The 27,290-nt window shown below is 55.8% G+C and overlaps 1 protein-coding gene and 1 long non-coding RNA gene across 7 annotated transcripts in view; one reads left to right on the top strand and one right to left on the bottom strand.

The window, feature by feature from the left end:
* Positions 1-27,290, top strand: part of Gse1 (Gse1 coiled-coil protein) — a 332,612-nt gene that overhangs the window by 260,070 nt on the left and 45,252 nt on the right. The window contains exon 1 of one of the 6 annotated variants that reach the window (XM_060391876.1): positions 8,802-8,997. The exons of the other annotated variants lie outside the window; for them this stretch is intronic. The gene's annotated coding sequence lies outside the window, so the exon portion shown is untranslated. Of the gene's footprint in view, positions 1-8,801; positions 8,998-27,290 lie in introns of those variants that run through there. 6 annotated transcript variants of the gene reach the window in all.
* Positions 23,396-26,889, bottom strand: LOC132656797 (uncharacterized). Its single transcript, XR_009594517.1, has 2 exons — positions 26,517-26,889; positions 23,396-25,501 (listed from the first exon to the last, which is right to left on the bottom strand). It is a non-coding gene; the product is annotated as an uncharacterized LOC132656797 (long non-coding RNA).

The raw sequence follows: 27,290 nt of genomic DNA, 5'->3' as shown, positions 1-27,290 counted from the left end.
ATCTGCCCCTCCCTAAGCCTAGGCCCCTTGGCCCGTTAGGTCAAGTGAGTCCTCAGCCCGTCTCTCTAGAACCAAAGCCCCCTTCCTTCTAGTACTGGGGACTCTCACGCAACCCACAGTGCCAGCCTCGGCATGCACGTGTGATCTGGCCTCACTCAGCCTTTGCATGCACAGATCCTTGCTCATTTAGACCTTTGCTCAAAAGACACCTCCTCTCAGCGCCCCACCACTATCACCCTGTGCCCTGGTCATCATCTGTGTTTGTGGTTTTTTGCTTCACCTGAGAGGCCCTGGGACTAGCTAGGGGTGGGGGCCCATCTCCCAGCTGTGCCATAAGCTCTCCCCAAACTGAGAGGTCCAAGTCATCTGTTCTCTTTTGCTGCCTATCTCGAACACGGTACGGTACACAGCGGGGTGAGTGATCAATAGGAACCTATTAGTTGGCTGCTCCACCTTCGTACATAGTGAGTACATTCTGTAAGTCAGTTGGATGAAGGTAGCAAATTAGTAGGGAGCCTGGGGGGGTTTAGGTGGTTTTTTTTTTTTTTTTTTTTTAGGTTTTTCTCTGCCTAAGCAGAGAGGACTTTGTGAGAGAAGTCCAATAGTGTCAGCTTGGGGCCCAGGCTTCAGGGTGCCAGAGTGGGTAGGGGCAGAGCAGGAAAATGGTGAAGTCCTTTCTGGCAGAGCAGTCCACCAGAGGGCCCTCCCAGGGGGCAGGGCTTCTGCCCAAAGCATGGAAAAGGCTCCCGAAGAAGGGACCCGCCCACTTCTATTGAAGCCTGGCTGGGGCCAGCTCTGGGGTCCTGCCAGACACAGCATTGCTTTGTGCCCAGGCTCCTTCTACAGCCACTGGGGTGGGGGCGCTTTGTATTGTAAATTTCCATGGAGAATTATGTCTTAATGTATGGTAATCCACCGGCCTCGGGGCTACACTGCTCATGTCTGTGGGAGTCTAGACTGCTCCTGGATGAGGGGCCAGAGAGCACAGGTGACATGTGGGGGTCAAAGGGGCATGTCCTGGAGACCCAAGGATCCCCAGCGTTGAGCTTTGGAGACCCACTGAGGCAGGTTGTCTGGCCAAACCTTCCAAGGAACCTGTCTCTGGTCTTAGACCAGAACTGGTGTGGGGCTCTCTGTGTATCCAGTACTGGCTCCTCATCCTTCTGTGCTGAGGGGGACACGTGACTTGAAATCGGCAGATAGGCTTGGAGTGGATTCCATGTGCGGGTGTCCATTAAGGGACATCCTGTGGCGAAGGTGGACGCTAAGGTGGGTGTTAGGGCCACGTAGAGGTACAGTGAGCAGGCTTTCAGTGGCTTTTCCGTCAGGCTCCGGTGGAGGAATGGGGCAGCCCAGGAGCTCTCTGGGGAAGAAAGGCCTTGTGATCAGATGGCAGGTACCAAGGCCCTGGGGCTGGAGCTTGGCTTCTGTCCCGAGCAATGGATTTTCCAACTCTTGAATGGTCTTTGGATGTTTATCGGGCTCAGGTTGCTGTAGGGAAAGCAAGGAAGCAGAGGCAGCTGTGGGCTGGTGGTGTAGCCTAGTTTCCGTGTGGAGCAATTGCTGGGAGGAGGCAGAAAGGGTTGAGTGAGCTCAGAGAGGAGGAGCAGGGATTGGGGAGGAGCCTTTGGGGAGTGGGGAGAAAACCCTGACAGCCACCACCTCAGAAAGGGAAGAGTAGCTTTGGGCTTCCCTCCCCTCCCCTTGGCTGCCTCCTGCCTTCCTTGTTTTACCCTTCTTGGCCTTTGCAAGTATTAGCCACTTCCACCATCACTCCCAGAGAGGCCGAGTCACCTCGGAAGTGAAGGTGTGTATGTGTGCAAGAGATCACCTGTACCTTGGTCCTGGACTAACAGCCTCTGAGGCTGCAGGATGCCCTGCTGTGTTTTCATGTGTAAAGCTGCTGCAGCCAGGGCCTAAGGCCTGATCATTATTTTCTTGACCTACAAGGCAGGATGGGGTCACTGGGGCTGTTGGCTGATTCTGCCTCCATGCAGGACCACATCAAATCCTGACATGCAGGTGATTTTTGGAGAGGCAGGTGGTACTCTGTGATTAGACCTACATCGTTACACAGGCTAATACAACACTCTACCCCTGAGCATCCTTTTGGCTTTTTATTTTGAGATTGAGTCTCACTGGAGTTGCCCAGACAGGCCTTTGAATCTCCTGCTTCAGCCTCTCAAGTAGCCTGAGCCACTGCAACCTCATACTATGGAGGGCCTGGTATGGGAAAGGCACCCTAAGAGCCTTAGGCAGGTTGACTTCTGGGAGACAAGGGAGATAAAGCCAAAGTCCTGGCATCAAGGACCAGGTAGCCAAGCCAGGAGAAGGTAGTGATGGGCACCAGCTTCAACCAGGGTGAGAACAGTTCACCTCTGGCAGGTCTGGGCCAAAGCCATGGTTGAGAAGGGCTGGAATTGAGAAGAGCTTCCCAAAGGTGGAAAGGTCCAGCGAGCCCGTTCTTACACCAGGCTGGGGAGGAGGCAGGGGAGGAGGGAGCTCTTGGCTACACGTCCGGGGACAGACACTGGGGAAACTGGAATGAGCCACACAGCCACCTGGGACTTTCTGAGCCTAGGGCGAATTAGACTGGTTTCTCGCCTAACTCACCTGCCTTTCATTAGTTCACCCTTCTACAACAGAGGTGGTGGGCATAAAGCAGGAAGGATGGAGTCCCCACACACACACCCTGCCTTCCAACTAAGAGCCCCCCGAGAGGTCTCCAGCTTATATAAAAACACAGCTTCAGGGTTGCATCTTCCCATGGGAAGGTGGGACTGGCCTGGGAATCTACAGATTCTGCAGTGTGGGGTGTCTGGGGTGGAGGTGCCAGGCTTTCCCCAGGATCTCTGCGCTCAACTAGCTGTGGCAGGGAAAGATGAGCGAGCAGTCAGTGCCCCCAGCCAGCCGGGGCCTGGTGTCATCTCACCTAGCTCCCCGAACCTGGCAAGTGTGCGGAGATGCATTTAGCACCCGCAAAGGCTTTGAAAACATTGCCCCTCCTCCCGGGGTGGCAGCACCCCCTGATTAATGTGTCTCAGCAAGAAGGAACGTGCCAACATTCCACGTGACCCTGGTTCCCGGTGCTTCTGCCTTCAGGGTGGCGCTCAGCTGCTGAGGTTGGCTGGGGTTCCGGGGTCAGGGAGGACCCTTGGCCTGTGAACATGGAGTTCTGAGCCAGAGGTGGAGTTTGGGGGTTCTCTTGGGGGCTGGGTCACCAGAACAGGGCAAGGCTTGCTCGGGTTGGACAGTACTAGGAGGACCCAGGGCAAGGGCATTTCCCTGCATTTTGGAGTATAGGGTAGGGAGCCTTTGTATAGGTGACCCCTGGGTTGATTGATGCCTGGGCCAGTGAGCCCCAAGTTCAGACCTCCATGCTGGTGGAAGCAGCTTCTGTTCACAGTTCAGGGCATCTGGAGTGGGCATGGCCTATGGCCTGTCCCGTGCAGCACCCCTAGTCTCTTAATGCCTTCTCCCCCTGGAGCCCACAGTTGGTCGACTGCCTTGTCATTTAGCTGTTCCGAGCCAGCGACCGGGAGGCCCTGCAAACTGTGGCATTTGCTGAGCGTAAAAATTCAATTAATTCCAGAAGGCAGATTAAATATAAGTGAGTTTTAATAATTTGCTGTAAAGTCGGAGATTACCGTGGGCACGAGGAGAGGAACACACGTGTGTGCGTGAGCAGGCTGGCGCAGCCCCAGGGACCCAGCTGGGGACGTGCTGGGGTGGCTTCCTGGAGCCTTGCTCTTCTCCCTACAACATTGCCCTGGCCTCCAGGCGACTCCAACCCCTGGAGATGCTTACCTGGGCTCTCCAGCTAAAAATGCAGCGGAGCAGGCCGGGCTCCCCCAGCACTCAGGCTCCCCTAATTATTGGCAGGACCTGCTACCGCTGAGAGCAGTGTGTGTCCCCCTGCACCCTACCATGTTCTCAGGTCGGGGTCTAGTGCAGCTTCAGTTTTATTAACTATTTTATTTTGAGACCAGGTCTCTTATAGCTCCGGCTGGCCTGGAACTCACTACGTTGCTGAGAATGACCTTGAACTCCTGCTCCTCCTGCCTCCCCCCCCCAAATGCAGGGATTACAGGCTTGTGTCACCATATGCTGTTTGTACTGTGCTGGGATTGGTCCTAGGGCTTCCTACATGCTAAGTCAGCTAAGCTACATCACCAGCCCAGTCTTGGCTTTTTAGAAAATAAAACGAGAGAGAGAGAGAGGGAGAGAGAGAGAGAGAGAGAGAGAGAGAACAGGCTGCTGACCCCAGACCCTGGGCCTCCCGCACACATACCACTCAGGCTCACCACACAAGCACTAACATGAACTCACAGCTGCAGTCTCGGCCATAGACGCACACATAACCATACCCCTCCCTCCATGCAAGCCAAAAAGCCAGCTACCCACCCCCACCCCACCCCAGTCCCAAAGCCTTCAGAGCTTGCCTTCCTTGCCTGCCTTTTGTCTTTCCCTTGACCAAACTACCCGGAAAAGGCAGTTGGTAAGTGGGGTGTCTCAAGCTTCCCTGGCCTCTCTTGTGGTGGCTGTGTGTGTGTGTGTGTGTGTGTGTGTATGTGTGTGTGTCAGAGGGAGCAACAGCTCTTCTGTGAGGACAGAGATAACCCACTAAGTACAAACCACCATTTCAAAGCGCCGTCATCACCACCACAGCCCACTGTGATGTCTATAGATTCCTTTGTCACCTTCAATTGGCCCTAATTATGGAGCTGGAGGCTGCCTGATCAGTTTCACTCTTGTCATGAAATCCTGAGGGCACGCACGGGGACAGGGACACAGGCTTGCCAGCTGCACAGCCCGCAGACTGGCCTTGGGTCTTTGTGTGGCGTGCCTGTGTGTGCACCCTGCACGTTTGGAGGCCCACCCTCCCCTGTCCTGTGTGCTTTGGCTGGTTGGGTCTCCTGGATGGGGGGGGGGGGTCAGGATGGAGTCCTCCACCCACCCACCCCCGCTCATAGGCCTCCCAGCTGAGAACTGGCTAGCGGGGGCTGTGCATATGGTAAGCAGGCTGGGCTGCTGGCTAGGCCACCCGAACACCTGCAAAGATGAAAGGCGCAGCCAAGCTCCGCACATCCTGCCTCCCCTCCACGCCGCCTGTAATGCCCTAATTATGCTGTGTTTGTTTCAGTAATTTACACTCTCTGGGTACTGGTCCATCAATAATGGATGTATTACCTGTCTGGGGGAAGGTTTGGAAGATCCAGGAAGCGGAGTGGGGGGGTGGGGGGTGGGCAGTGGCCTCCCCAGCAGCCTTTTCTCTCTCTCCCAAGCGCCTTCGCACAAGGTGATGTGTTCGGAAACGCCGGGGAGGCTGGTAGTTGGTACGACTTTCCCGTCCTCCCTCCGTTTTATGCCTTTTTAATATTTAAAGCTGTCGTTGGGCTGAGCCATAAAATTCTTTCAAATCAAATTTTATTCCCCAATCTCAAGTTCTGGCTTCCCTCTGGCAGGAAGAGTTGGTCCAGGGCAGCAGTAGGGCATGGGGCAGTGGGGGTGGGGCATTCTACTGGGTCCAAGTGCCTGATATCCTGAGACTTCCCCGAGGGAGCCAGCTTCCACCCCCAGCCCTCACGGGGATCTGTGGTGTGGGTAACCGGAAGGGTCTTGAGACTGGTGTCAGCCATGAGACATCCCGATAACCCTGGGGAGGGCGGTCGCTTAGGATTCCCAGCCTACGTTCAGCCAGCGTGTTTGTCTGGATGTATGTCTGCACCACGTGCATGCCTGGTACCCATGGTCAGAAGAGGGCATCACATCCCGTGGGACTTGAGTTACAAATGGTTGTGAGCTACCGTGAGGGTGCTGGGAATCAAACCAAGGTCCTCCGGAAGAGCAACCTGTACCCTTCACCGCCTGAGCCATCTTTTGAAAGTGAGAAAGGGCCATCTGGGCTTTGATTGTAGCTCCTACCTGCTGTTGTCTGGGGAGGGGCTGTGAGGACCCAAGAAGTGTGGCCTTGTCCTCTAGACACGGATCTCTTTCTGGGTCCCAGAGGTTTCTCCTGATAGTCTTCAGGGGCGTTCAAGGTTAGGCCTGTCCAGGTGGCTCTCTGGGCGATGCTCCTGAGGGAGGCCTCTGTCCTTCCTTTAGGCTTGGTGACTGTGTGATGTGGGTCAGGTAATAGGCTGATTGGGGTTGGGGCCTGGAGCCTGGAGCTTGAGGTCTGGGCCATGTTTTACTGGGGACCGTGGCATCCACCGTCACATACGGCCCCTCCAGACTTCTCTTGAATCCTCTTGCTGGTTCTGGGGCAATTTCTAGCTCTGTCTCAGGCCAAGTCTAGAACCCTTTCATGCCACTGTAACCTATGGCCTTGGTCCTTTCTAGGCTTCCTTGGTAACCACCCCCAGGCCCACGAGACAGGCTTCGGCTGTGACCCCGGTGTCGCTTGTGTTTGCTTAGGGGTACCCGCTGCTGTGGTGAGGAATGTAGGCTAGGTGCCAGTCTCCCTGGGTTCACTTCCTGCCCCCCGCCACCCATTAGCTGTGTGGCCAGGGACTCAACCTTTTGGTGACTCAGTCACCTACTTGTTAAAATGGGGGCAAGAGGATAAGCGGCACCACAGTGGGAGGTGGGAGCTGGCATGGATTAAACACAGATGGTGTTGCTATTGATAGTAAATTTCTGTCTGGGTGTGGTGACGCTCTGCCTGCAGTCTCAGTGCTGGGGAAATGGAGGCTGGATGATCAGGAGGTCCAGGCTAACCTGGGCTACACAGAGAGATACCTTCAGCCCACATCTTTAAAAAAAAAAAAAAAAAAAAAAAAGTCAATTTCCTATCAGTCACCTGTATCAACAGTCAACAGGCCCCTGGGCCTACTGGGATGAATTTAAGGATTCAGACCTGATGTCTGGAATGAACAGCTTGACTGCCAGCTCCCTTCCTGGAGGCTAGGCAACCACAGGCAGGTTCTTCTGGGTGCTTCACGGAGAGGAGCTGGGCTCTGCCTGGCCTCTGGTCCCGAGTCTACATGGCCTTTTTCTTTTTTCCTGTTGCTAAGATGGCAAGATGGCTGTCTCTTGGGTTCAGATGACCCGGGTCACCATATCCATAATTCTGCTTCACATAAAGGCCACATTCTCATGTCCCAGGGGTGGGGATTTTACCCAGTGAGTTGTAGGATATTGGCTCCTAACAGGGGCTCCAGGATCAGTTCCTGCCCTTCTGGGAGCAGGGCCAGTCCAACTGTCTGGCAGCCAAGCCTCCTGGCCAAGGGTGCAGCTGGGCTGGGTGGGCTCCCAGGCCCTCGCCCCTCCCACCGCCTTGCTCTGAGCTTTGCATGTGGAAAGCCTGACCTGCTCCATGGCAGCCAGCCCTGTGCTCACACCTGGGGCTCCAGGGCCCCCTCCTGTCACCTCTTGCCTCCCTTGCTTCACACCCATGGACTCTCCCGCTTGTAGATGTGCTCAGGCTCTACTTGTAGAAGCTTCCTTTCGATTTTAAAGAGTTCCAGAAAACAGAAGGGGTGAAATGAGTGTCCCCGGCTGCCGGGAGGCTGGATGAGCTCTTCTGTATTGCACTACCCCATGCGGGAGGCAGAGCTGGTTAAAGCCAGCTGACTCGCAGGACCCAAGTGTGTGTGTCTGCATCTTACAGACTGGAGAAGGTAGAACCTGTGGTTGGGTCAGGGAGTACAATATACCGGACGCATCAAAGCTGGGATGCTCTGGCCTTCGGGTCCAACCCCCACCACAGGCAGTATCTATAGTAGGGCCCAGGCTGCATGAAATGGGAAAAAAAAAAAAAAAGGAATAAAAAATTCAAAAAGCGAAAGGGAGAAATAAAGGGGTAAATGGCGATGTGGAGCCCCAGTTGCTGGCAGATGGTACTGGTATTGGGAAAATGAAAATATACACAGTAAATTCACTATTTGCCAGTGCTAATTTCTTATCCCAAGGTAGAGCCTTCCCCTGGCCCTCACCACACCATCTGCACATTCATAAAATACATTACAGCAGAATTGATGGAGCGACAGAGTGCACACGTGAGGCTCTGGGTGGTCACACTCCCCAGGCAGGGGATGTGGGGAGGGAGTCCCACACACCTGCTGGGGCTTGGGGCTGGCTTTGTGGTATTCCACCTTCAGCTCTGCTATAACTGTGTATGCAGCCTGGACCAAGCGTGGCTTCTCTTCCTCTTCCTCATGTAGTTTATTGAGCAGAGGCCTGAGTGGGGTTCCTAGGACCAGCCCTGGCCTATGGTTCCAGTGGGGGTCAGGAACGAGAACTGAGTATGGAGCCTGAGTTTGTGGCCTGGTATTGGCCCCCTCCCAGGCCTTTCCAGCTCCTCCTAGGCCTTCCTGCATTGGACCCCATCCTGGCTTCAGCCTTGCCAGGCCACTGTGACAACTGCTCCCCTGTGACAATCCAGTGGGAGTCTTAACTGTCCTCAGCAGTGACAGGTCCCAGGGCTGAGCACAGTTCCCATCTGGCTCCTTGTATTTGGGAGCTTAGTTTCTTCCAAGACAGAGCTGGGGTGGTGGGAGCATAGGAGCTAGGCTTCTGGGGCATAGGCTGGGAGGGTGGCCTTGGAGCCACATAAAACCCAGGACATGAGTAGACAAAGTGGCTCTAGCCTGTCCGCTTCATCTGCCTGCTGTTCCTCAGAGCTGGTGCTCCTTCCTGGCCCTCCAGGCTTTATGACCAGCCAGAGCCCCACTTCTGGTCAGTTGGCTGTATCAGTAATTGAGCCCGTGCAACCGGGCCAGCTCCCGAGGGGAGGCGATTAAGGTTGTCCTCTGTCATTGGAGGAGCCAGCAGAACCCAGGACCTTCATTATTTCCCAGGATTGATGGGCCCATCTGTGACCTTTGCTGGATTGAGAAGGATCACTGAGAACATTCTGTTTCCGGACTTTTCGAGCTGCCAACGTCCCCTGTGGACAGGAGTGGCATGAGAGCTACCATCCATTATGAACGGGGCATGCCTTTCTGGAAAAGAGGCAAGCCCCCTCACCTCGTGGACTCCCTCATACTGTACAGGGTGAGTGTCCCACAGCTGGGGGAGGAGCAGAAGGCTGGGTGCAGGTGGGTAGGCCGGGGCACCCCCTTCCTGTCCCCTTGTCCCCTGCCTCTGCCACCCTGATCCCCACAATTCAGACTGTTGTTGACAGCACAGTACATACTTCCCAGCTTCTCTCTCAGGCCCAAGTGTGCACTTGGGAGAGCCAGAACCCCATCCAGGCTTCTGAGGGAGCAGTTCCAATGGTGAAGCACGGCTACTGAGTTGCCCATCAGCTTATCTGAGGGAGACAGAGTGAGGGTGGAGGGCCTTAGGCCTCTGGGTACTAGCATGAGTGGAGCCTGGTGGAGCTGGGATGCTAAGTGGGTGGCACTTAGGGGAAGGGCAGGATTCTTGGCATTCACTGATTTCCCAAGGGAATACCACATTGGAGTATGACGTGTGTGCGTGCGTGCGTGTGTGTGTGTGTGTGTGTGTGTGTGTATGAACACATGCAGGCGTGTGTATGTGTGTCCAGGACCTAGCCTCCAAGGATTCCAAGTACCAAAGGAGAGCCCTCCTCTGCCCACTGCCCATTCCAGGGAGGCCATTGTGAGTGTGGGTACTGCTCTCCTGGCTTGTTGTCCCTGGTGTAGGCCAAGACTCGGCTTACGGGAACACAGATGTGGAGCATTAGCGGCAGAGTCACGGAGGTGAGGGGGATTCCTGTGGTGTTGAAACTTTTCAAAGCGCTGGAGAGTCGTGTGGATGAAACAGGAAAAAGTCTTTCTTCTCTGTGGCTTACTTTCTGTCTACCCAGGGCCATGAGGACAGAATGTTCTAGCTCTGCAGTGCCCCCTGGCCACATAACTGTTGAGTCTTCAGGCTGAACAACTGAGGCATGGCAGCTTTAGTGTACTGACATCATGTAGCCTCAACTTGAGGCTGAGCCATGGCTAGATTACCATCCCCCAGGGTTCAGTAGCCGTGAAGGCCCTTACCACAGCACAAGGGTCCCCTCACAGACCCAGTCACAGACCCTCTGCTTAGGCAAGGCAGCTCCCAGAATGGGATCACAGATACAACGACGACCCCATGGGGCTCAAGGGGTCCCAACAAGGTCTTCATGTTGGGCGCTCCACATGGAGCGCGTCCTCTCAAGGCCTGGTGCAGTGAATGTATGAAGACTCCAGATCTGCCTCTCCGGACAAGGTGTGCCTCGGGCAGAGAGATGACTGGCTGTAGCGTCCCACCCCCACCCAGCCCTCCGGATCACTTAGAAGGATGACCAAGGCTCTCTCCAGTTGGAGGAAGCCGGCTCAGAGAGTGGTGTTCCCCAGCAACCGCAGTGGTTGCCCTGCTCTCTCCAGGTCCCTCCTCCTGCTCCTCAGCCAGCTCAGGGAGACTGGGTGGCGCTTAGGTGTCCACGCATATCCTGTCTTTAAGACTTGCAAAGAAGCCAGAATCTTCATCCCTCTCTAGTCCCTTTGAAGATTTTTTTTTTACCTTTTCTTGTTTGTTTTTTTTTTTTTAAACAGGGTTTCTCTATGTAGCCCTGGCTGTCCTAGAACTCACTCTGTGTGGACCAGGCTGGCCTCAAACTCAGAGATCCTCCTGCCTCTACCTCCCAAGTGCTGTGATTAAAGGTGTGTGCCGACACTGCCTGGCCCTTTCAAAAGATTTGCAAACTGAGCTCAGAGACCATAAGAAGCCTACTGTGGTGGCAGGGTGGCCAGCCAAGGCGCTGAGACCTGCCCTGAGTTTCCTGATCAGTGGGTGTGTTACTGCTGTGACTGTTACCTTCCCGAACAAACCTGTTCTCCCTGGGTGCCCTGGCAGGTGCTCCCTGTCTGGCAGCTGGCCAGAGGGCACAGGCTCAGAGACACCCTGCCCTGCTCTCAGTAGGCCATTAACCTAGATTTGCTAGGAGCTCGGCGTAGCTGCAGAGGGCCGCCCATCTGCGTGAGCATGACCTCCTTCGGCCTCAGTTTCCTAATCTGTAAAAGGACCACGGTGGCTGCACTTGAAAGGCAAGGATGGAATGTGAATTAGGTAACTTCCCAGAACTGCCAAGGCGGGACCCTTGCACCAGCCAACCTTGGAGGCAATTAACCGGCGGCACCTTTCCCTCCTTCTTACCGTCCCATTGGCCCCTAGAGCTGCCCATCCAAGCAGGGGTGGTGGCTGCCTATGGGCTTGGCAGCTGGCTCTCAGTTGCTTCAGCCAGGACCGAACAGACCCTGTGACACCAGGCTCTCCACAGTGCCCTTCAGGCCAGATGCCTTGATTTCTCTTCCCAAGAGGCCTGATGTCATCTTGGAAGCAGTCAGGAAGGGGCTGAGTCAGGGAGGAGTCATTTCCACTGCTGCTCCTCCCTCGCCCCCTCCTATTCCCCTGACCTGGCCCTGGAGCCTCCCACAGCCTCTCCTCCCTACTGCTCCCCTGTCCCCCCCCCCCAAGGCCCTGCCCTGGGCCAGCACAGCCTGTGTGAATGTCTAATCTCCAATTTTATTCTGCTGGGCTGCAGCCCATTTGCATAATCCACACAGGCACCCTGGTTTTAATTGCCCACAACTCTGCAGAAAGATCATGTGGTTAAGTGGTAAATCATAATTAGATAAATAATTGGTTTGGCCACAGCAAGCTGCTTCTGTTTCACCTGCCATCTGCTGGACCCGGTTTCTCTTCTGGCCAGAACAATGCGGTTCTGATGACAGCGCACACTGCTGCTCCCTTGTGGGGATGGAGGGGGCTGAGTGGAGGGGCTTGGCTTCCAGGCCTGGAAGATTGCCCAGTTGCTGGGGTCTCTCTCCCCCAGCCAGGCGCACCCTACGCTTGCCATTCATCACCCTGCGTGGTTAATGCATGTAAGGGGCACTTCTGGCTTTGCTGCAGAAGGGGAGGCTGGGGTCTGAGGGGAGGGGGCCCAGCCTGGCCTGCTTGGACCTGGGATCACTCGTGCAGGGCCTGCCGGGGTCCCAGTTTCTTGGAGCTCCCAGGGAGCTGGTGGGCAGCGCTGCAGAGCTGGAGCGGGCAGACCTCCCTGCCCACCATGGTCAGCTCGCCCATCTGCTGTTTGCTGGAAGCTCCTTTCTCTCCACACTGTAGGCCCATCTGTGAGCCAAGTCTCTGGGGGAACTGGGATGCTGGGCTGGTCGGTCGGCTGGCTGGGCCTTCCTGGGGGCCGCCTGCCATTCAGGCTGGTCTTCTGCCGGTCTTCAGCCCCCTGGCTGCCAGGGCTGCTTCCAGTTGCCTTTCATTTCCCATCCTCGTGTGTGCATTCGTCAGGGCCTTCACCGTGACATCAGGCATTTCCACTGCTTCGGAGCCTGAGTGGATCGTGCCCTTGCTGAGCAGTTTGTCTCTCCAGTTTGTCTGTGGGGCAGCGCTGCCCACCAGCTCCCCGGGAGCTCCAAGGGACTGGGACCCAGGTAGGCCCTGCATGAGTGATCCCAGGTCCAAGCAGGCCACGCTGGGCCCCCTCCCCTCAAACCCAAGCCTCCCATTCTGCAGGCTCTCCAGTTTATCCCTCATTCCTGCCTCTGTGCTGTGGGCTTGTGAAGATCAAAGGACCGATTAGGTCAGAGCGGCACTGCATGTCCAGTGCTTCATGGTAGATGCAGTGCCTGCCTGGTGCCTCGTGGCAAATCTGGATGTGGGGTAGTTGTTACCACCCGCAGGCTATCCCCAGTGCCCAATTGGAGTCCAGTGTGTCGTGGGGCAGACCCAGAAATGGGAGAACAGGGAGATGGGGTGTAAGAGACAGACTGTGCTTTCTCGGACCTGTGCTTCTGACTCAGGGCTGAACACTGATGCTAGGATTCTGTGGCACTGACACCAGGATTCCATGGCACTCCTGCAGTGCTTTCCCCAGTCCACCTGCTCCCCATAAGGCCTGCATGCCCACTTCTGGGTCTTGATTCTAGGGCCTTCCCATGTTTGTCTGCACAGTGACTCAGGAAGCTACTTTTCTCTCCAGGTTCCAGTTTTGCCTTCCCAACTCCATGGAGGGCAGTCTGGGTGCTCAGGACCACACACTAAGACTTAGAACATGATGGGAATGAGGACCACCACTGCACACAGCTGAAGCTCAATCGCTTCTCCACCATACAGCGTCCCCCTCCTGAAGCTCACGGTTGCTTCTGGGATGCCTCAGGACAGGCCCCATATGTCTAAACTATGGGAATGTCAGATAAAGTCTGTTTTTCCATCATGCAGTCACCAACCCATTCTTCTCTTCCTTTCTTTCCTTCTTCCTTCCTTCCCTCCCTCCCTCCTTCCTTCCCTCCCTCCCTCCCTCCCTCCCTCCCTCCCTCCCTCCCTTCCTTCCTTCTTTCCTTCCTTCCTTCCTTCTTGGCCTATAACTCATAGAGACCCACCTGCCTCTGCCTTCCAAGTGCTGGGATTAAAGGCCACCTCCACTACCTCCCAGCTCCTCCTTTTCTTTGTATTCATCATCCCCTTTTCCTTCCTTCCATGCATCATTCACCTTTCTTATCTTCCATCTATCTGCCCATTCATCCATCTGCCTATCTACCCATCAACCCATCTCTCCATCCACCCATCCATCCATCTACCCATACCCATCCATCATCCATCCATCCACCCACCTATCCATTCTCTTCCCATTCCTCTGTCCATCTTCCTCTCTTCGGTCGCCCACTCTTTTATTCTTCCTTCCCTGCTCCCTCTGTATCTACTCTCCCATCTGTCTGCTCACCCACCTGAAACTGAGACCTAACCAGCCTTGGCCTCAGACCCTCATGCTTGCTTGTTGTTGTTTTGGTTTTGGTTTGAGACAGGGCTTCTCTGTGTATCCCTGGCTGTGCTGAACTCACTTTGTAGACCTCGAGGCTGGCCTCCAACTCCCAGAGAACTGCCTGCCTCTGTCTCCCTGAGTGCTGGAATTACAGGCGTGTGCCACTGTGTCCAGCTTCCTTGTGCTGACTTGCACCACTGTGCAAAGCAGAGCCTAAAGCAGTTCATTGGGGGTGGGGAAGAAACTGTGGCTTTTGTAATGTTCTAGACTTGGCTTTTCAAACCCACCTAGGGAGACCTCGGGAGCAAACTCTCCAGAGCTGTGCTCTGGGTTCTTCAGATGCTCAGCCTGTTTCTCCATAAGCACTCATGACCCTCTGGACTCAGCTGCCTCTTTCCTTGGCTCACAGACTGTGGCCATCGGTAAATCCAAATGTCCAGTCCATACAGCACCACTAGCCGCATGTGGCTGGTGAAACTTGAAATTAAAAGAAAGTAACAATTCCATTTCTTAGTCACAACAGCCACATTCCAAGTGCTTCGTGGCCACTGGGGCTGTGACAGCTTTTCTGTGACAGGTTTTTCTGGATTTACTCAGAGGCATTCTTAAATAAACAAAGATGAGTTGCCCTCAGCTGTAACTGGACTCAGGCTAGATCCTGCTGAGATTTGGTGGCCGTTGGGCCCCACTGCATATAAGAATGGTGGGACTGCCCATTTCTCCCAGGCTTGGGGACTTGGCTGTGGAACCACAGGCATGAAAGCAGCTGGTGTCGTCCGAGACGAGCCGTGACTGTCTCGGCCTGGGTTTTTCTTCATTCTACACTAGGCAAACCCCTTTTAGGGGTCTTCTAGCCTCCTGCCCCCGTGTGATGTGATGTGCTGTGTTAGACGGGGCAGCTCGGTAGACTGCCTTGTCCTCAGCCTTCCCTGGCCCTTTCTGTGTCAATGTCAGCTTTCGAGGCAAACCTCCCTCTGGCCTGGCTCCCAAGGTGTCTGCCACGCTAAAACCAGCTTTGGCCTTTCAGGAACAGCCCCACTTGATTCATGGAGGCTTTAGACAGAACCAGCTCTTCATGCAGCCACATGGCGACAGCTGAGCCCCATTGCTACTGCCTCAACCGAGGCCAGAGAAGTGTCCCCAAGTGGGCATGGAGGGGTGCCCTGGGCTGGGGCTGCTCCCTGTGGCTGGGTGGCTTGGCTGAGTGGGCCATGTATGTTCATTTCAAGGGGCTCTGAGATGCTGGTCACTGTTCATTGTACTGTCCTCAAATGAATACAGGGAGCTGTGACCTGTGGTCACTTTGTGGCAGGGTGGTGATAGGTGCCAGACACCACCAAGGCCACTACCACCCTTTCCCTGTAGCCATGCTGCTTCTGGGCCCACCCCTCCCACGCCTCTTAATTATTTTCCTTGGCTGTTGTGAATTAAATCTCCCAGGAACCGCAGGAGACATCTTTGGGTACGGCCTGCTCACATCTCCGGGCACCCACAGAAGTTGTTAGACGAATAACGTTGACTTACTCCAGGGACCCAATTCTCTCTGAATGTAATTCCCCTCTCAGTTGCTGGGAGCTTCTTGGAGAAATCATAAAAAGAATAAACAGACGTGCCTAACGCTTCCTCAGATCCTGTTGGGAGGGAGGGGAAATCACTTGGAATTAATTTTTAAAAGAGGATCACACCACAGCTTGATGACAGGAAGAGCTGCCATCTCTGAGGGTTCTGATGGGGCTGAGCCTGGGATCCTGGTCCCCATGTCAGGGGTGCAGATGGAGGCAGGCAGACTAGTGACTCGGCTTTAATGTGGTAGCTTAACTAGTGGGTCTTTGCTGGTGGAGCCAGGGGATGGCAGATACACAGCAGCCATTGAGATGACCTGTGGACCAATTGTCTGTGTTCTGCCCTGATGCGCAGTGAGCCGCTTTGTCTCATCTGCCATCATAGGCCCCAGCTATCCTCTCCTGCTCCTCCTGTCTCTCCTCCTCCTGCTTCTCTTACTGCTGTTTTTCCTGCCCCTCCTCCTCCTGTCCCTCCTCCTCCTACTCTTCCTCTGGCTCCTTGTCCTCCTGCTCCTCCTGCTGCTCCTCCTTTTCCTCCTGCTTCTCCTCTTGCTCCTGCTCCTCCTGCTGCTTCTCCTCCCTCTTCCTCTTCCTGAGCCTCCTCCCTCTTGTTCATCCCTCCTCCCTTTTTCTCTTCCTGCTCCACAACCCCCCCCCCCATCTGCTCCCATCTGACTTGCACAGACTTGTCACCTGGGGGACAGGTGAGGTTGTCACCCCAGCTGTGAGCAGGCAAGGCCCTTTATGCCCCTCCTTTCTCTAACAATACAGTGACAGCTGTTCCCCTGTTATAGAGGCCTGCTAAGGTCCTGCATGGTTAGGCCTTGGAGCCCTGACCTGTGACCCTCTGGTCTGTGGCTTCTGAGGGGTTTCAGGTCTTCCATAAATGTATCTTCCTGTACCTCTGTGCAGCTGACCGGGGACCCAGCTCCCTCTCTAGGCTGCCCAATGCTACATAGCATCCTGGAGTAGGGCCTAGTTTTAAGGTGCCACCTTGGTTTATTAAAGGAGGGAGCGCTTGGAGGGAGGCAGAGCAGCACAGGGGAACTTTCCCAAGGTCGTGAGCAGTTTGCTGGATGAGCCAGGAATAGAACTCCTGAGCTGGGCTGTGCTAACCCTGAGCTCAAATTGCCAGCCAAGGCAGGTCAGTGCAGAGGACGAGAGTGGGAGGGAGACCCAGCTTCTGAGATGGGAGCCTGCAGAACCCAAGGGAAGGCCTGTCACTCCCAGGAGAGGAGGGCGTGTTGATGTGTGGTTGGTACTGAGAGCACAGCCTTGTTGTTAGCTGACGATGGGGTGTGCTGTGTGGGCTTTTAAGAGCATCTGGTTAGAGACAGCAAAGCTGCATCCCTGATGCTCTTAGACAGGAGGGGCTAGAGGACGGCCTTTGCATGCGGACGTGACACCCTGATGCTGGGACACGACAGTGTGGTCATTCCTGGACCAGGCACACCAGGGCCGCCTGCCTGTACCTCTCGTCCACCTCTTTGTTTTGGGGGTGCACCTGGGCAGCTGATGAGCGTTCTCCTGCACCAGGTGCTTCACCCATCAGGGTGAAGGCCTCAGGTCTGCCCTGAGCCTCTGAAGCCAGTGGAAACAGGAAGTGAAGGGGTCGGTTTGTCAGTGTGGGCCCCAACCAGGGAGCCTCCCTGGAAAAGGTGAGCTTTTTGGCCTAGGATTATAGAGATGGGGTGCTGCTCAAAGTGGAGAGTTGGAAGGGCCAAGAAGGGCTCCAGGCTCAGCAGAGCTGGAGTGAGGAGGAGGCTGGGGGCCTGGGGAGGGGCTGAGCTTCCCCAAGGCCCACTGTGGGGCTGTCCTAGGGAGGCTGGAAATACAGTGTCTATATTACAAATATGTTGTCCTGAGAAAAGAGACAGTAGATGATGCAGCGTTTGGGGAGGCCCAGAGTGGGCCAAGGAGAAGCACCACTCGCAAAGTAGGAGGCAAAGGGACAGGTGCCGGAGAGGGTAGTCAGTCCTTTACGTCCGCCAGGTCTGTGGGGAGCCAGAAGAAGAAGGATGCGGCTGCAGGGTCACTTGGGGCAGCTTGCAGCAAGGCTGGACACCAACAGCCCCGTGTCTGCTTTTTGCCTCAGGTAGGGAGGAGGTGCTTTCAGGCCAGACCCAGATGCAGCACTAGATGGGGGCAAATGAAGGCCGGTCTGGGAACAGACAGAGCCTGAGGATGGGGGGAACTGAGGCAGGGAGCACCAGGAAGTTGCCAGGAAGCTTCACATCCAGAATTCCCCATTGTAAAATGGCTTATGTCTAACCTTCCCTGGTTGGCTCTTTCAGCCTGTGATACAAAATTACAACGACATAAACTTGAGGAGAGCAGGTGCCAAAGGATCCTTGCAGCTGCCTTGGAGCTGGCAAAGACAAGATCTGGCCTTGATCTTGAGGACCCCAGAATGTCCTTTCCAGACATGCCAAGGGCCTCACCCCTGGGGACAGGAGGGCTTGTTGGCCTGTGTATGTTTCCCTCTTGGAGGTTTCAAGCCCTAAAGGCCTCTGGGATCTGACGATTTCTGTGACAGTTTGGGACTCTGGTGACAGGTGGGAAAAGAGACAGGCATGAGAGGTTGGGAAACAACCCAGCTGGGGGGGGGCAAACCTGCAATCCCAGTATTTAGGGACCTGAGGGAGGGGAGGGCTGAGAATTTGAGGCTACCTGGGCTACAGGGTAGCCCTTATTTCCAAAAGACTAAAGGAAAGGACCGGGGGAGGTGCAGCAGTGTCCATGCTCTTTAATCCCAGAGCTAGGAGGCAGAGGCAGGTGGATCTCTATGAGTTTGAGGGCAGCCTGGTCTACAAAGTGAGTCCGAGACAGCCAGGGCTGTTAACACAGAGACACCCTGTCTCAAAAAAAAAAAAAAAAAAAAAAAAAACCAAAGAAAGAAGAAAGAAAAGAAAAAAAGAACTAAAGGAAAAAAAAAGAGAATAATTCTAAAAGAATGTGCCCTGGGTAAAACCCCAACCCCACAGTCTGCAGCCATGACACTGGCTCAGGTGCCACAGGGGCACAGAAGGCTCCCGGCCTTCAGCTGAGCACGGACCCAGAGGGCTGGGGGGCTCCCAGTCTGGGAGGTTTGTGAACTGAGCGGGAGGGGCGGGGCAGTGGGGTCCTGCCTAGAGCAGTCCCAGCACTCCCAGCTTTTAAATCTGCAGAGAGACTCGCAAAGTCTGGACGCCCAAGTACACTGGTAAGGGATCCTCAGGGCCTGTGTGGGTTCATTGTGGAGTTCCTGGGGGATATCCCCAGATTTCTGTCTCCTGGAATATGCGGCCACCTCTGCAGGGCTGCCTGGACTGGGGCTCGGTGTGGCCCTTCTCCCTCATATCCAGGCGACTGGCCAGGTGGAGAGACAGCACTCACCTGTGGGGGACCCCGGGAATTCTGGTTCTGTGACTGTGGAAGTATACTGACAGCCCTCCTGTCCCTCCCTTCAGAGCCACTCCTCCTCAGGACGGGCCTCCCACCCACCGGCCTCCCCCTGCCCTGGCCTGGCCTGCATTGCCCCTCCTCCCCCCTGCCCTGCCCAGTCACAGCTGTCTCCTTTGCAGCAGGTGGCAAGAGCTGTTGGAGGTCCTGTGTGGAGACAGGTGTGCGCATTCCAGTGTCGCCACCCCCAGGTGCTCAGAGCTGCAGGCCCTGAGGCTGGGAAGACAGAGGCCTGCAGCTTTGGGGACCTCAGCAGGAGGGATGGAGCGGAGCGTGGTGACCTTTCTAGCCAGAGGGCTTGGAGCCACAGGCTAATGTTGCTTCAGTGTGTGTACGCCCACAGAGCACCCGTGAGCCTGGCTGATGGCATGTGACCTTTCCTGTGACCATGTGTCCAACATGCCCATAGGCGAGAGTGCTACAGGAGTTTCCAAGGTCTGCTCGGGTCCTCTGGAAAACACCAACTCTACCCTAGCCACAGCTTCCATTTTAAAGTCTACAGCGACCTCACTTGTATTTCCAGCACTTGGTGTGGGGGGTGCGGGGGGGGGGGGAGATCAGTCATTTTCAACTACTTAGAAAATTCAAAGCCAGTTTGGGATACATAAGACCCTGTATCAAAAAGCCAAATATAGCCAGGCATGTGGCACACACCTTTAATCCCAGCACTCAGGGATGCAGAGGCAGGGGGATCGCTGTAGGTTCTAGGCTAGCCTGGTCTACAAAGTGAGTCCAGGACAGCCAAGCCTACACAGAGAAACCTTGTCAAGAAAGAAAGAGAGAGAGAGAGAGAGAGAGAGAGAGAGAGAAAGAAAGAAAGAAAGAAAGAAAGAAAGAAAGAAAGAAAGAAAGAAAGAAAAAAGCCAAATGTTGGGGGTTTGGGGTCACTGGACGGACATCATTTAAAATGCATTGCTGGGCCGGGGAGGTGTCTGCACCGGTTACATTTGCCACTAAGTCTAATGACCCCAGCTTCTGAAAGTTGTCCTCTTACCTCCACACTAACACTGTGGTACATGTGTGCACACAGATATACACCAAATTAATTGGAAAAAAAAAAAAAGTACGGGGTTCACATTGTAATTCCAGCTGAGGCAGGGAAATCTTGACTTCTGCCCTGGCCTGGGCTATAGAGTGAATTCCAGGCCAGCCTGGGCTAAAGTGTAAAGGCACTATCTCAAAAAGGAAAAAAAAAAAAAAATCCAACCTTGTACAGTCCGGTGGCATTTAGCACGCACATGATGTTGTGCAACCACACGCCTGTCGTTCTTCAACCAGAATGGTCCTGTCACCCAGGAAACGGCCCCGCAGGGGCAGCCACCCCTCCCCCATGGCTGCTGGGCATCTGCTCTCTGTCTCTGTGGGTCTGCCCATTCTGGACATTGCATACCTGCATACTCCTGTGACACAGCCTTTGGGTCCGTCTTCTGTCCCTCAGCACCGAGTTTTCCAGGCTTGTTATGTAGTCCGTGTCAAAGCTAGTGAGCTTGCTTTCTTTCTTTCAACAGGGTTTCTCTGTGTAGCCCTGGCTGTCCTGGAACTCACTCAGTAGACCAGGCTGGCCTCGAACTCAGGGATCCACCTGCCTCTTGTCTCCAGAGTGCTGGGACTAAAGGGGTGTGCCACCAGAGCCGGGTCTTTTTCTTTCTTTCTTAAGGCAGGCTCTGTCAGCTGGGCGTGGAGGTGCATGCCTTTAATCCCAGCACTCTCTCCACTGAATGGACGTACCGAAGTTTTAGACTTACTCTCCAGCTGATGGGCTTTCACGGGTTATCGACACCCTTTTGACAACTGTGAACGGTACGAGTAGGAACCTCTGGACAAGACGCTTGTATGGTTGCGGGGTGTCTGTTCTTTGTTGCTGCATTCATCCGCCGTAGAACACCGATCAGGACCCCATTATTTTATCATGACTCAATATCCCACCGTAGTCTGGTTACTTTGGTTCTTTCACAGGTGGCCTGGCCGACAACCTACAGACATGGTCATCAGCCAGGCCGAGAGACCTAAATCACACAAGGGGCTGTGCTCTTTTTTTTTTAATCCAAGTTGCTGGTTTGATGCTTGTACCATTAGGAAGAGCGGGGATCCTTACTGTCCTGGGCCCACTAGGATCAAGGGATGGGCCTCCCTGTGACGTCACTCAGAAAAAAACCACAACACACGCCATTCTTTTCTTAATCCCTGTCATTCATTTCCTCCTCATGCAAAAACGGAAGGGATTTGGTGACTCATTCGGTAGTCCTGGTCCCTGGGCTCTTACTGGGTTCCTGTCCTCAGGCAGGTGGCCATGAGTGGTGCTGTCTGTCCATCAGCACTAGAAACCTGGGAGCGCATATACCGGTGTGCCGGACTACATGCAGGAACTTGTGAGCTGGGAACTGTGTCTCAGGAAGCGCTTGGTCGCCTGTGCTAGGCCAGTCCAGTCCCGGCCCCACGGAGGCAAATAATGTTCCCCAACTGACCCACTATCTGGTCATCTGAGAAGGTGTGAGCGTTGGTCAGCAGGTGGGAAACCACAGGGAAATGAGCTGTCCAACAGCTAGCAGGGGGGCAGGCATGGCAGGCAGAATGAAATGTACTGATGGAGGGATGTCCACTGGTCACAGGCATTGGTCCAGGCCCAGGAACCAGTTCTGGCAGGAACAGAAGCAGGGAAAGGCAGCCTGCTCACTGTAAATGGGGTTTTGTGTAATCGACATTGGTGAGGGCCGTGGGTGCTCCCATCAATTGCTGGTCACTGCTCTTGGACACACACACACGCACATGCACTCACCCATGCCTGTGCTGTGTGCCCTTGAAGCCCTGCTGCCCGAGTTCTTTTTCCACACAGGCCTGCCAGGTAGACAGGGCTGGATGAGATTCTGGCTGTTCCGCGCTTTCATAAAAGCCTGCTAAAATAAGACCACTCAGGGATGGGGGGGGTGTTTGCTACTGGCTCTCCATCACGAATGTTGACAGTGGGGAAAACGTGGCCAGGTTTCTCTCAAAAATGAAAAATGGGGAGTAGGCATGCAAGGAAATGGAAACCTGGCATCCCACCTGGATGGCACGGTGGTGCAGGACAGGGGCCTCTTGGGGGACAGCTCCTGAGTGCAGGGGTGGGGCAGGGGGCAGGGTTAGTGGTATCACCTCCATGGCTCATCAGGGTAGGCTCGCAGACTGTATTTTGTGGGTGTTTGGTGACTAGGGATGAGGCTGGGCAAGCAGCCTGTTTACCACAGGAAAAGGGGCCTGTCATGGAGAGTCACTGAGGACTCAGCATTGCAATGGGGACAGCAGGGGGCTCAGCCAGGACCCTCAACCCAGCCGATGCAGGGTTGAGGGACTTTACAAGCCAAGGAGCAGGGCCAGGTCACCCAGGCTGGTGGCCACTGGCATGCTATTGGTGACAGAAATCTAGTACCAGTAATCCCAGCGCTTGCCCCGGGAGTCTCTGTCCCCTGGAGGGTCCAGGCACTCCCCTTCCACCCCCTCCTCCCCTGCCTGCTGGCCCTGGCCCAGCCATATAAAGTTTAAAGGTTTTAAATGCAAATATTTCTCTTTTATAGATGCCAGCTGTCTCCAGAGAGCGCGATTCCTCCCTGCTCAACTTCATTGTCCAATTAGCTTCCCATATCTGGGTAGTAGCGAGCTAGGGGTGGGGGAGGTTGGGCCCGGAGCTGGTGGCTCAGAAAGCTGTTGTCTGAGGTAGCTTGCAGGGTAGCCTGGATGGAGGGGGTGCTTGTAGGGGGCGGGGCTTGAGCTTCCGAGGGTAGGAAGCTGCTCCTGACTGTCTGGGGGTGGGGAGAGGTTAGGGGCTGGGTCACAGGGTGGAGGGGCTGGCCAGATTTCGAGGCACTGGGTGGAGACGCAGGGGCAGTTGGTGGCCAGGACATTCTTCTCCTCTTTAGAGACATAAAGGCAGGCAGCCTGGGCACACTGGCTCCCTTCTTCTCCCCTCAAGTGCCCTCTTCCCGCCCGCCTTCCAGCCGCGCGCCGCGGCGTCCCCATTCACCGGGGCTCCGAGGCGCTCACAAAGCGAGGCAATTAGAATTGAAAATCTATGCAAAACAGCTGTTAACTGATTGTAAAGGAGTGCAGCTGTGTGCGGGGCGCGGGTGGGAGCCGGCGCTGAAAGCGCAGGAAGTGGCGCCGAGGCCCGGGGTTAAGAGGAAAACTCCCCAATGGGCTGAGGGGATCCGCCAGGTCTTAAACCCTTCTTGCTGCCTGGGTGACCCTAGTCCCCAACAGCTAGCCGTCAGACGGAGGGGGTCGGAGCTCTTCTCCCGGAGCACACAGGCTGCTTTTTGGGCCCCGCTGTCCTCCATCATGTTCTGGGTCCAGCAAACCTGCGTTACAGACCCCATAGAGCCTGCTTGCCAGCCCCAGGCAGTGAGATAGGGGTGTTTTTCCCCCAGACCAGGCTGGTCTATCATTCCAGACCCTCTTGCTGTCTGAATAGGCAAGGCCAGACTGGAAAGGTGAATTCCAGAGGCAGGGATGGGAAAGCCTTCGAGGAACAAAGTTTTGTGGGTTTTTTTTTTTGCTGGTTTTTGTTGTTGTTTTGTTTTTCTACACAAAGACAGGGTTGCTCTGTGTAGCCTTGTGTATCTTTTGTAGACCAGGCTGGCCTTGAACTCAAGATCCAACTGCCTTGCCTCCCAAGCACTAGGATTACAAATGTGTACCGTCTTGCTCAGCAGAACGTAATTTTTTATTGTTTGTTTGTTGGTTGTTTTTCTGATACAGGGTTTCTCTGTGTAGCCCTGGCTGTCCTGGAACTCATTCTGTAGACTCTGTCAGGCTGGCCCCGAACTCAGAAATTCACCTGCCTCTACCTCTCAAGTGCTGGAACCAGGTGTACACCACCACACCCAGCCTAGGAACACAGATTTAAGCAGGTCTTTGACTAATGCCCATGGGTGCGGGACAGAGAAGAAAAAGCAGGGACGTTTTGAGGGCTTGATAGCTTGTGCGGCAGCAGTCCTGGAGAGCATGGCTCAGGCAGTAAGGATGGATGGAAGCTGGGCAGACCCCCTTTCTCTGCTTCTCATCCCTTCCCATCCTCTGCCAACCCCGATAGTTTTCAGGGTACTAAGTATTCATCCAGAGACATCAAGAAAGCAAAAGTGCCAAAAACCCAGCAGCCTGCCTTCCACAGGGCTTCCCCATGCTTCGAAGAAAGAATCTGACCAGAGGACCCCAGCTGCCCTCCCCAACCTCACCTCAGACTCTGGAGTACCTGAGGTGACAAACTGCAGAAGGTGTCTTAGGGTCCTGCCAGAATGCTGCCAGGTGTAAGCCACTGTCTATGTCAGGCTTATGTGTTCCCGATTTCTGACCCCCCCACCCCCGCCCCCATGGCAGGTTAATTAACATTCTTGGGTCTCCTGACTCCTGGGTAGTGCTGGTCACCGCCTGCCTCTCACCAGGAGGCCCGGAGGACACTCCGTGACAGAGCTTAGCACCTCTGCATTGGGAAGGTGTCTATTACCAGGTCTGCTGGAGTCATTACCCAGGTCTGCTGGAGTCGAGGGCTCCTGTACGTAGAGGTGCCATGTGACCTAAGAGGAGGTGGCGCCCGCCTCTGGTGGGAGCAGCTGGTCAGACGGGAAACCTAACTGTTAAGTTTTCATCTTGCATCTCCCTGCTCAACCCCAGAAGGGTGGCCCGAAAGGCAGGACTCCACCTCGAATCCAGGGCTCACTTCAGACAGGGCTGGCATCTGTGCAGGCCCAGGCGGGTACCTGACCTCGGTGGGGGCCGCTCTAAGCTGCCCTCCCACCTTCCTAACCGCTGCGAGCCTCTGGTATCCACCCTGTGGCCTTCCTGAGCCGCCGCTGTGAAGTTTTCAGTTTTGTTTCCGGGGAGGCCCTTGTGAAACCGCCCCGGGGACCGCATGTCTGGCCAGTGGACAAACACCCGTACGTGTCCTGGTTCGGGCAGTCCCCCCAGCTCTGGAAACCCCGCCCATCTCAGGCTTGATGTTCTCTGTTCTTGAAAAGGTTTCTGAGGTCCCAGGTTCTCAGCAAGGGTGTGAAACCTGGGGGACCCTGCTCTTTACTTTTAGGAGGCCCAGAATGGCAGAGCCCCGGGAAGGAGGGCCGTTTGATTCTCCGTCCTGGGGCAGGCAAGCATCGTGAGCTGGGGAGGGTGCCCCCACCCTACCCCAACCCCAGGAGTGCACCTAGCAGTTTGTCGGAAATCCTTTCTCGGCCAACTTTCCTTAAAAAAAAAATGGCAACCGAGGGAAAGAAACCCAGCGAGGGAAGGCTGTACAGCTAGGCTGATGGGGTGGGAGTGGGGCAGCTGCTGAGGGGAGAGGGGGGAGGAAGGAAGGGGGAGGAAGGAAGGGGGAGGGCAGCCACAGGGAGGTTCGCTTTAGCCGTGCAGTCGGGAATTAGCAGTCCATCCATACAGGACACAGCCAGTTAACAAGGGACCACATGGCTACCACAGAGCAATTCCCACCCTTAAAGTCAGAGGCCCTGCTCCGTGATTACTGATTTCCTGGGGCAGGGGTAGTGACAGTGAAGGCCATCCATCTCCTTGTGGCTGCCAGCATTTTCTGGCCTGGGTGCACACAGCTGGCTCGCTGCTGTCCCCCTGTGGCCGCCAGGGGTGTGTGTCACCCTTCTGCCACCTTGGACGGAGACACTCCTGGTTTGAGACGCTGGGGAGGATTCCCAGCTCACCTGCATGCTTGTCACCTTGAACACTTCTGGGCAAATTCCTCATCTGAAACCGGGTTGAGGGTACGGCTTTCAGTGGAGCTACGGTGTGTGGGAAGAAGCAGCCGGTTCTCAAAAGGAAAAAGAAAAACAGGTGTTAGCTCAGTGGTCACCCACAAATTTATAGGTTGGCCACCTTGGTCCCCAGCAAACAGGTGGAACGAACTTGGCCTTCAAGACACACCTTCCCAAGGGAGAAAGGTGCGACAAGATTTGGAGGAAGAGCCGGGTGTTGTTACCTGGGGAACCTAGCCCGCAGGCAGTGCAGCCAGGTGCGAGCTGCTCATTTACATGTTGCTCTCGTCTCCCCTCCCCCTACCCCAAGCCTGTAATCCAGGTGGGAAAGGGGCTGGGCCCGCCCGGGAGGTTTTTTCATTTTGTTTTTACGGCTCCGGGCCAGTTGTTTCTCTCTTCTGACACCTCCTTGTCCTCCCCTCCCCCTCCAGCGCGCGATTCCCGGCGGGTGAAGGCGCCTCGCCTCCCCAACCCCCGGGGAGCCCGGTGCATCCGCCCGGCCGCGAGCGTCGTAAACTTGCAGAGGCCACGCTGCCCGGGGCGACGCGAACTAGCGCGTGGACCAAAGGTTGCGGCGCGTGCGTGGGGCCAGGAACCCGGTGGCCGCAGGTAGGAGCAGCTACTCGGCCTACCCTCGCCCGCCCGTTTCCCTTGTCGTTTGTGGTCGGCCAGGGGCTTGTGCAAGACTGGCCCAGAGTGCGCCCCCGCCCCGCGGCATCGGCGGCTTCTGCTGGCGCGGGCCCCGAGCGCTGCCCGCCGCCGGCGTCATCGAGAACAGATGGACGGGGGGTGCTGGCGCCCGCGCTCGCTCCCGGCGCTGTCCCGGCTGGCGCGGGAGGGAGGAAGGCGGGGGAGGCGGCGCGCGCCTGCCGAGCACTGCGCGGGCATGTCCCGGGGCAGGTTTGGGGCTGGCACCGCGGTGGAAAGTTGAAACCCGCAGTGGCGCTGAGGTGCCCCCCCCGGGGGGGGTGCGGTGGCCTCCGGGCTTGAAAGTATGAAAGCGGAGGATCAGAGAACTGTGTAGAGAGGGCGGGCGGGGGAGACCCCGGGACCTCGCGACGACCTTGATACCTCGCGCCGGCTGCCGGCTGCGCACTGGGCTGGGCCACGGGACCCCCGTGTGATCCTGCGCCTCCCGGGTGGCGAAAGGGGGTGTTTTGGGGACCGGTCTCCAGCGCTCGTCGCGTTGGGGGTGGGGACGATGGGGCCCACAGTCCCTCTCCGCGCCGCCTGTGGGTGCCGAGGAATTTCAGGACGCTCCCTGAGTCATCCCCGTGAAGTGCCTGGGTGAGGTAGGGTGGGTGGGGGCGCCAGGAATGGGAAGGCGGTGCACTGGGGCCGGTGGCACGGTGGGTTGTGCCAGTTTCTGGAGGCGGCGGCCTCGCTTCTGACCGCAACCCCAGCTACTTAATGATGCCCCTGGCGCAGCGGCGCCTCGGTGGACTTCAGCTTCTCGAACATGGACTCTTCAAAGAACTCGACCCCCGCCGTTTGGCCTCCCCCCAAATTCTTTGAAGCGAAATATAGACTTTGTAAAACTTTGGGTCAGAGGCTCGTGGCCATAGCTTTTACCATTAAGTCCTGTAGAACTGGGGTGACAGATCAGGCATCTTGGAGAGCGAGGGAGGTCAGCGGCCTAAATTGTGTGGTCCCCTCCACCCAGCACAAGGAAAGGCCTTCTGAGCGCTGGGTTTATCCCTCCCCTCTCTTAGTGGGTGGCCAGGTGCCAGGCACTGTTCCAGGCGCTTGGGGAGGCGGCAGCGAGGCTCGGATATGGCAGGCACGTCGTAAACCACTTCTCCCTACTCTTGGAGATGAGTGGCCTCCGAGGCCTCAGAGATCCCC

The sequence above is a fragment of the Meriones unguiculatus genome, chromosome 10, assembly GCF_030254825.1.
Source record: "Meriones unguiculatus strain TT.TT164.6M chromosome 10, Bangor_MerUng_6.1, whole genome shotgun sequence".
NCBI classification, from domain to species: domain Eukaryota; kingdom Metazoa; phylum Chordata; class Mammalia; order Rodentia; family Muridae; genus Meriones; species Meriones unguiculatus.
This window is presented reverse-complemented; position numbering and strand designations above follow the sequence as displayed.